This window comes from Sciurus carolinensis, chromosome 12 (assembly GCF_902686445.1).
Source record: "Sciurus carolinensis chromosome 12, mSciCar1.2, whole genome shotgun sequence".
In the NCBI taxonomy this organism is placed as follows: Eukaryota; Metazoa; Chordata; class Mammalia; order Rodentia; family Sciuridae; genus Sciurus; species Sciurus carolinensis.
In genome coordinates this window covers 66,342,036-66,351,732 of record NC_062224.1, presented here as the reverse complement: position 1 = coordinate 66,351,732, position 9,697 = coordinate 66,342,036, and positions in this window count along the sequence as shown.

The following is a 9,697-nucleotide window of genomic DNA, read 5'->3' as shown; positions in this document are numbered from 1 at the left end:
CCAACGGCAAAGTGCAAAAATTCCTCCTGTTAAAGCAAAGAAAGACTAGAGATATCCTTGTCACCAAAAACAGCACGACCTGAAAAATCATCAGTAGAATTGACAGGCTTGTAGAGGAATTGGTGAAAAACAAGAAAAGGAAGGATAAAAAATGTGTTAGTTAGAAGTAAAAAATATGGCCAGGCTAACAATGGCCCAAGGTTCTGGGTTTGCCTTTCCGTCTGAGTTTTTGTTATTGGAGGAAGGCTCAGGCTCACCATTGCGAGGAGGAGCAGCATCACTTGCATGTTGTAAAACTCTGATTAGCCTTTCTGGAATCCAGACTGGAGTCTGTTGATCCTGTGGGAAAATACAAACAGACCCTCGGACCCAACGAAGGACTGGATCCGGTCCTTTCCAACAACCTGTCAGGATATCTTTCCATTTTGCCCATACTTGAGGAGTATCATGGGGATTATAATGTCGATCAGCTGCAGAGTGGCCGTCCCTATCCAGAGTTAAGAAATTTAGAATGAAAAGAACTAAATTAAGTTTATCTTTAGGAGACTTGTAGGAGGCTCCTATTCCCCCTTTTTGTTTATTTAGACAATTTTTTAAAGTAAGATGTGCTCTTTCCACAATGCCCTGTCCCTGAGGATTATAGGGGATGCCAGTGACTGATTGGATGTTAAATGTTTGTAAAAACAACCGGAAGCTTTTGGAAGTATAAACAGGACCATTATCTGTTTTAATAACTTTAGGTATGCCCCAGCCAGCAAATGCTTGTAGGCAGTGTTGAATGACATCTTTTACCTTTTCTCCAGAATGAGCGGAAGCCATAATGACCCCTGAAGCAGTGTCTACTGACACATGTACATACTTAACAGTACCAAATTCAGAAATATGGGTTACATCCATCTGCCAAATATGACCAGGCAGCAGTCCCCTGGGGTTAACTCCAAAGGATTGTACTGGGATTAAAGGAGCACAATGTTGACAATTTTTTACTATTTGTCGAGCCATACATTTAGATATAGGAAATTTTCTGCTCAAAGTAGTGGAATTTACATGGAATTTTTCATGAAAAAGTTTTGCTTGTTCCTCTATGGAAAAAACAAAAATTGATTTGGTGGCCATATCTACCAAGTCATTAGCATTGGCCAAAGGTCCTGGTAAATTAGAATGAGCTCTAATATGTCCTACATAGAATAGATGTTTACGCTATAGGATAAGGTTTTGTAGCGTGGTAAAATAAGAAGCTACCGTGGACATGGAAGAAATATGGGGTACCGTTTCAAGAACCTGTAAAGCGTTGACGATATATAAGCTATCAGATAGAAGATTGAATGGCTGATTATCTGCTAATTTAAAGGCTAATATTACAGCTGCAAGTTCAGTAACCTGTGCGGAGTTGGGTGGAACTATTATGGTGTGAAGTTGTTTACTGATAAGTACTGCACCTACTCCATTTTTGGAGCCATCAGTAAAAATGGTTACACAGTCTTTAAGAGGCTGGACACTAGTCACTTTTGGAAAAACTATGGGAGTATTTTTACAGAATTGAATCCAGGGATGTTGGGGATAATGGTTATCGAACTGAGCTGAAGTAGAACAATATAATACTGACCAATCATCATCATTATTAATTAGCCATTTAATTTGCTGAGTGGAATAAGGAGTTATAATAATAGACGGATGGATTCCAAAAACAGTAATGCAAGATTCTATTCCCTTGAATATTACCTGAGCAATAGCTTGGGGATATGATTGTAATGTTTTAGCTGGAGAGCTAGGGAGATTTATACTTTGCAGAGGTCCTCCTTGCCAAACTATGCCAAAAGGGGTATGTTTCTCTGAGATTATGATTAAACTTAATGGTTGAGTAGGATCACAACGATCAACGTAACGTTGCTGAAGTCTATTCTCTACTAGCTGTAAGGATATCCGTGCTTCGGGAGTAAGTTTCCTAGGGGAATTCAAGTCAGGATTACCTTTTAATATATCGAATAAAGGTTTTAATTCCCCTGTGGATAATTTTAACTAGGATCTGATCCAGTTAATGTCACCTAAGAGTTTCTGAAAATCGTTCAAGGTATTCAATTGATCTGTCCTGATGGTCAACCTTGATGGTCTGACTGTAGTAGCAGTGAGCCTTGTACCCAGATATTCTTGGATCTCCTCTAATTGTAATTTTTCAGGGGCTATCGTTAGTCCTCTTTTTTCTAATGCTTGAGTTATAAATTGTAATGCTTCTAACAAAACTTCTTTTTCTGGATGGCAAATAAGTATGTCATCCATATAATGATAAATCAACAATCTCTTAAACTTTTGTCTAGTAGTTGTTAACGCTTTATCTACGTATATTTGACATATAGTAGGACTGTTAGCCATACCTTGAGGCAACACGGTCCATTCAAATCTCTGATCAGGCTGAGTGTGATTAAGAGAGGGCAAAGTAAAGGCAAATCTCCAACAATCATTTTTGTGTAAGGGTATAGAGAAAAAGCAATCTTTTAAATCCAGAATAATAGTAGGCCAATTTTTTGGTAGCGCGGTGACAAGAGGGAGTCCGCATTGGATGGGTCCCATAGGGTACATTTGTTCGTTTATGGCTCTTAAATCATGTAATAACCTCCATTTTCCTGATTTTTTCTTTGTTAAGAATATTGGAGTATTCCAAGGAGAGGTAGAATGTTGTAAATGACCTGCTTGTACCTGCTCTTGTACTAACTTATGAGCTGCCTCTAGCTTCTCTTTTGTTAGGGGCCACTGTGGAATCCAGCGAGGCTTATCATCTTTCCATATTATAGGGATTGATGGTTTATCAGTGGCCCCTAGGAAAAACCCAATCCATGAGAATCATTTTTTGGTGGAAGTAAAGGCAGTGGTTGGGTAGATCCTTGACTATGTCTTCCTAATCCTTTTTTATCATCATAGTTCATATTTTGTAACATATTTCTTACAGGAGTCCCTTGGTAAGTCTGATCAGTGGTGAGTTTCATATCCATTTGCTGCAGGACGTCTCATCCCCATAGACTAATAGGAACATTACAGACATATGGCTGAAATATTCCTGTGTGTCCCTCTGTATCTTTCCATGATAATGAGGAAGCACTTTGATTGGGGCTTTCTGCTACTCCTAAGCCTCTCAAGCTCTGAGCTGCTGTGATCAATGGCCAGTGCTTTGGCCAGACCATTGCACTAATAATACTTTTGTCTGCTCCCGTATCTAATAAACCTGTAAATTCCATATTTCCCACTTTTAATTTTAGGAGGGGCCTCTGTCCCATATCCATAGTAAGGTTTATTAAAGTGGTTCCTGTTGATCCAAAACCTCCTTGTCTTTTATTTGTATTTTTACTGGGCCACAAAGAATGTCGACTGGGTAATATAAGCATTTGTGCAATGCGATCCCCTGGAGAGATGACCGTAATTCCTTTTGGTGAAGAGACCAAGGCTTTTATTTGTCCAGTGAAATCAGGATCAATAACCCCTGGGTGTACTATAAGTCCTTTTAGTGTTGAGGAACCTCTACCTAGTAATAGTCCTACACTGTTCTGTGGGATTTTTTCATGCCAATCAGTATCAATCATCTGCACCCCCATATCTGGGGTTAGTATGAGTCTGGAGGTGGCACAGATGTCCAATCCGGCACTTCCTGAGGTGGCTCTGCGCTCCCCTTCTCTGTGGGAGGAGACCACCGTCAGGGAACTTGTTGAATTACCCCGTATATTTGTTGCGGGCCCCGGGGAGGGCCCTGTCTCCCGTTTTTTTGAAGTTTAGGATTCAACCCTAGGAAATTATCCTCCCTATCTCTAATAGACTGACAGGCACTACTCCAATGACTTCCTCTTCTGCATCTTGGACATAGCCCAGGTCCGGTTCCCAAGTTATTCTTTGTATAGATGTTCCCACCTTGGGCAAAGGGTGGCCTTTTGTTTGGACAAGTGGCTTTTAGATGTCCCTTCTGTCCGCACACAAAGCATGATCCTAAAGATTCTTTATTAGTTCTTGAAGGGAACCTCCCCTGGGCTTGTGCAAGTGCGGCAGACAACAAGGTGGTTTGTCTGTCTATGGCTGCTACAAAGGCACTGCTCTGCGCCGAAGTATCATTTACATCTCTACACACTTTTAAGTAGGTGGACAAGTCTTTGTTTCTCCATGGTCTTATGGCCTCCCTACACCATTTGTTGGCTTGTTCGTAAGCCAATTGTTTTACTAGGGGCATGGCTTGCTCTGCATCTCCGAAGATGCGTGATGCTGTCTGAATTAGCCTATCAACGAAGTCCACGTAGGGCTCACTACTCCCTTGAGTTACCTTTGACAACTGGCCCTGCAAATCTCCTGCTCCTTGTAATGTTTTCCAGGCCTTGGTTGCAGCCACGGCAATTTGCGCATAGACTGCTGGATGATAATTAAGCTGTGCCTGAAGGGTTTCATAAGGTCCTACGCCCATAAGCATGTCCCTATCGACTTGGGGATTCCCCGCTGCTGCATTTCGGCGGGCGGTATCCGTAGATATTTCTTGCCATGATGTTTTCCACATAAGGTACTGTCCCCCAGACAGAGCGGCCCTAGCAAGATTAGTCCAGTCCTGGGGCACTAAGTTTAATGATGTCAAGGTATCTACTAAGGCTATAGTAAAAGCTGACTGAGGACCATATGTGCTAACTGCTTCTTTTAACTGTTTCACTATTTTGAAGTCTAAGGGTTGGTGGAATCTTTGATTTTGAGCATCCTCAAAAACAGGATACGCTACAGATCCAAGATGACTCCATTCTGAGCGTAATCCGAAACCGGACGCTTCAAGAGGGGGTTCCCTATTTATGGGAGGTGCACTAGGCAACACGGGCACTAGAGGGGGCTTTTCATCTAGTCTTAATCTTTGTACTCTTTTTTCCAGTTCCTCTCCTGATAGTTCCTGTTCTGCTAGTTCCTCATCTGAATTAGTTTCTTTTTCTGAATTTTGGGAAAGATATGAGCGTTCCTCTTTTATTTCTTCCAAAACCTGTCTTCCCTCAGCTAAAGGCTCGGTGAGTGAAGGTTTTTTGTTTTTATCTCGCAGACAAGATTTAATAAGAGACCAAATAGCCATAGTGCCTACTGGCAAAGGGTTTTGCCTATCCGCTATACGAAGGTCCTCCCCCAGCTGTTCCCACTGTAGGGTATTCAAAAGGCCCTCATCCAAAAACCAAGGGGAAACTCTTTCCACAGTATCGAGAAATACTTTAGCTGTTTTTTCCTTTAATGGCATCCCATGGTTTTTTAATAGCTCCCTGAGGGGTTGCTGCATTCTGAATTTAGACGTTTCAGACCCCATTGTTACTAATTTGAATAGCTTCAGTTATGGCAGTTACAATAACAAACAGTGGCCAAGCTGCCAGGAGCAACGAGATTACTGAAAGGAAAACTATCTATCAAGTATGCATTAAAATTTTTATAGCGGCTTTTCACGTGCTACCTATACCCTAATTGGACCGCTTCAAGCGTGTTTCTACTTTCACTTTTAATTAGACCGCGTTCCACGCGTCAGGACCGCTGCTGGCGTATCCCGATACTGGACCACCTTCGGTGTGTCCTTATTTTTATTTTAATCGGGCCACATCCCGCGTGCCCCCAGGACCACTGATGGCGTATCCTGATACCCTTTAACTGGATCGCATTCCGCGTATCCCCAGGACCGCTGATGGCATATCCTGATACCCTTTAACTTTTTTATAACCGGTTTAACTTATTAAAAAAATTTTTTTAGATATCTTACCTTGTTTTCTTTATAAAATTTTCATCTTCCCGGGTTTCGGCACCAGTTATCGCGTTCCCTCTGGCCGCAGAGAGAGACACGACAAACGTCTGAAGCTTTGGAAGTTTATTGTGCACAGTCTTCCTTTCTTTCCCTCTTTTCTAATCCCTTTCTCTCTTTTCTTTCTCTCACTCTCTTTCCCTCTGCTTAACTCTCGCCTGCTCCGGTCGCTCCGCTTCTCCCGCTCGGCTCTTGCCCTTGCTCGCACTCTTCTTCCTCGCTTCTTCTCCTACTCTCAGCTTCTTCTTCTCTCAGTTTCTTCTTACTCCCAGCTTCAGCTTCAGCCGCCGCCTACTCCCCCACCCACCAAGCTTATATACACTTCAACCAATCAGGGGAGAGCACACGAGGTAAACGTGCGGACAGCTGCAAGCATAGAATAGGTAAACGAGGGGGGCATGCTCTAATCACATCGTTAACTAGCCAATCATTGGAATTCGCTGGTTGTTTACTGTATAGCTGGCCGCTTTTGGCTCAGAGCCAGGCACCATCTTGACCGTGCCCAAGGCTGGGGGTCCCGGGAACCCCGACATATTTTCTATTAAATGGAACTTTAATCAGAAAAGATCAAGACCATTTTGTAAGTTGAGGCACATAGAACATCAGGGTTGAAGAGATTTTGAACAATCTCTGGTCCAACCTCTGGTTCAGGAGGTGGCTAAGTCGTTCAGTCTGATGGGCAACTTTCTTTCTTATAACTCCAGGGAGAGGAAAAAATTCACTGTGGTGGTGAGGAAGTTGCCCCCCAGGACCCAGAAGTCTCTTTCATGACATTTCCATGGTCATTTGGTTTCTGAGGCTCAAGCACAAGGACAAGACAATTCCACTGTCTCTACTCTTCAGCAAGCAGAGAACGTGCTGACTCAAGGATCTTGTGAGTTTCTGGGGGATAATAGAGCTAAGGTCACCACAAGAGTTTGGCATTTCTAAGCAGTAGGACTAGGTAAATCACAGCGATGTTAGGAGACACCATGCAATTATTGGGTCTCAGATTTAGGATGAGAGTGTCCCAAGAGTTGAAGATTGGAACACTTTTGCTTTTCATATTTCATACATGATTTAATGGATACTCACCAAGGTTAAGCTCTTGCCTAAGGTCTTCCATCTATTAAATCATGGAGTTAGGATTTGAATCCAGTTGAAAACTTGTCATTTTGATTTTTAAACAAAATCAATATTGAATACACGGCAAAACACATACAGAGCTTCAGAGGGCGCTTTGCATGGGAATCACCTAGAGATCTTTTCAAAGGAGAAATGTTGATCCATCATTTCTGGGTGGGGCCATAGAACCTGCATTTCTAACAAGCTCCCACATGGTGACCATGCTGCCACTCCACTGACCACACACCGAGTGGACAGGGCCTAGAGATGTGCTCTCTGCTGGTGCTCACTGCTCCTCTGCTCATCTGGGCTGCCTCATGCTGCACGATCAGCTCTGAGAGGAACTGAATTCACTCCCCAGTTCTTCTTAGCCTGGGAGAGTGAAACATCAGGTCGTACCTCAGGACTCACTTGGGATTTCAGAAGATGGGGAGCTAGAAGGGTCCTACCATTTTACTAGGAACTAAGAAAACGGGAGGGCTTGGGGTCATTTCCTCTGGTTCAGAAGCGCTTCTCCTGGAGATCAGCAGGGGGTGCACAGAGGGCAGAATTGGGGTGGGAGAGGCTGTGCTGGGCTCCACTGGGAGGCTTGTATTGCTTGCATAATGGGGTGAGTTTAGAGATGAAAATGACACCTAAGCTGCTCATAGTTGGATTCAAATCCTAGCTCCACAATGTAACAGATGTGTGAGATTGGGCAGTACTGAAGCCCTCGGTGCATAAGTCTAAATCATCTGTAAAATGGCAACAATAATAGTTTCTACTTCCTCCAGCAACACAAAGAGAAGCTACTGAGGACCCTTCAGTGTCCAAACTGGAGAACCCAGTTAGCCACATAATCCTCTCATATTTCTTGCTTGTTTAAGTAGAAAGCCATCATTTATGCAACTATGCCTCACCAGAAAGGCATTCCTTTTAAAACCACTGAAGGGGGACAGTGAGAGAAGCAAGTGGGTTTCTTGACACGCTGGGGTGATTTGGTGTTTGTCTTTTAAGTACTCATGGGAAATTATGTGCTAGCTTCCTTTGTTTTCTTTAATATTGTCTGGTGGTGGTCCCCAGCATCATAAAACAACAAAAACAGCAGCAACCAAGGCAGTGATAATCTGAAAACAGTATGTTGAGAACTGAAATGGGTTAGGCACAGAGTGGCTTCTCTTTTGTCTGCTTATTACAAACTCATTAGCACAGTGTTAAAGTATCTGATTAAATAAATACTTTCATCTGAGTGATTATGAAAAGTGAACAACTAGCATAACACATTCAAAATCCTCAGGGAAAGACAGTTCACCTAGGAATTGAACATCTCTACCTGTCTTCAGGTTCAGTCTGTGCTTGTCTTCTCAATTAGAAAATTAACATTGCAGGCTCTGACAGCCTCCCAAATGCACCTAGCTAAACCTGGTGTGTTGATGGGCAAAGTGAATTGCCAGGAAAGCTGGGCAACTGCAAGGTCAGGGAGCTGGAGAGACGGGAGCTGGGAAGTCCAATGTAGCACCCCTGAAAGTAACGACACAGACAACCTGCTAGGAGCAGCAGAAATAATCCGGACTGTGATGTAAATTGAAAGAGGTTGGGGCAGGGTGGGGAGTGTGAACAGAGAATAGAATCTCTTTTCAACTGTGCTCAGTGATATGCAGAGAATGGAAGTGGGAAGGGAAATTATAAAGCACTTGAGAAGCATCCTGGGAAGGATCTGCAGTCTGTATTTCTCTTAAGCTCCGTAGGCACATGAAATCATGTTGGCTTTGCAGCTGACACAGATGCCTCAGTTGCAAGGTGAGCCTCAAAGAGGTTAAGGAGGAAGAGGACCTCTGAGAACTTCCAGGTGCAGAAGAGGAAAGATGATTTCAGTGGTTGTGCCTGAGTGACTGTGAGCAGGAGAAGGCGAAGGCCCCTGAGGAAGCACAGGTCCCTATCATGTGCCCAGGGCACTGCTCTCCCTAGCAGGTTTATCATGTGTGAAATCTGCCTGGGCAGGTTGTCGGGTGGCTGTGCTGCACTCTGACGGAAGGTGGGGAGTCAGCCAGTGACTTGGCTGCAACTTGCTGGTGGTGTTTACTCCCAAGATACATGTGATCCTGGCAGAAGCGCCGGGCTGGGTAGTAGTAAATCCGGGTCCTCCTCTGGACACCGTCAGGGCCTCTCAGACAAATTTAACTTTTCTTGTCCTCAGGTTCTGCCTGTGTATAATGGCAAATCTGAACTGGCAGCATTTTCACATCCTTGTGAACTCTAAAATTACCTAAGGAGACTTGGTGAGTATCATGACAGAAATCACAGACCAGTCAATCCTTCCTGGAGCACAACATTCATCTCCATGTTGGCAAATTTGCAAGCCTGTTACCAAGGATCTTGAAAAATATAGTGGAAAATAGCATTATCAACGTACCTATAACATATACCCCAGCCTTAAATAGCAACTTCTTCCTTCCTTAAGAATTTACTCTGAAAGGGGACTACATCTGTGGCTAGAAAATATTTTGAGATTAGAAAACTTGTTTTTCCTCTTCTTGTATTTTCACCTTCAGGTAAGTGGCAGGACCATACCCAGAAATACCTTGCAGATTCTTCTGGCTTTGATTTCCTAAACAAAGCTGTAGGGAGAGGACACACAGCCTTTGCCAGGAGGTACAGGAGAAGGGGAGTTGTTGGACAGAAACAGAGAGACAAGGGAGAAACAGAAGAACAAAGTAGGTTTATAAGTCCCAGGAGGATAGGACTGTGTTTGATCTCAGAAAGTTAGACTGTGGTCTTGGAGCAACAGACCTGCTGGAACTGAAGGGGCTAGGGCAAGAGCGCCCTCTTGTGTGG